The sequence below is a fragment of the Condylura cristata genome, unplaced genomic scaffold (assembly GCF_000260355.1).
Source record: "Condylura cristata isolate star-nosed mole 26May11 unplaced genomic scaffold, ConCri1.0 scaffold00037, whole genome shotgun sequence".
NCBI classification, from domain to species: domain Eukaryota; kingdom Metazoa; phylum Chordata; class Mammalia; order Eulipotyphla; family Talpidae; genus Condylura; species Condylura cristata.
The window spans coordinates 2,363,040-2,363,276 of record NW_004567138.1 but is presented as its reverse complement, the minus strand read 5'-3'; positions in this window follow the sequence as shown (position 1 = coordinate 2,363,276).

The window sequence follows — 237 nt, the reverse complement described above, 5'->3', positions numbered from 1 at the left end:
GTGTTTTCTTCCTGGAATGGCTCTTCAATTCCTCGCTACCTGGTTTAGGTTACCAGCCTGCCACTTACTATGTGAGTGCTCTTGGCCACATCACTTAACCTCTTTCTTTGCTTCAGAGGATCACATAGGATTGTGAAGATTACATGAGAGAATGCTTAGAAATTGAGTGCAACACATAGATCTGCCCCACAAAAGCTAACTTTTATTACCCAGTAGAGTGACTGGTCTTACTTACAA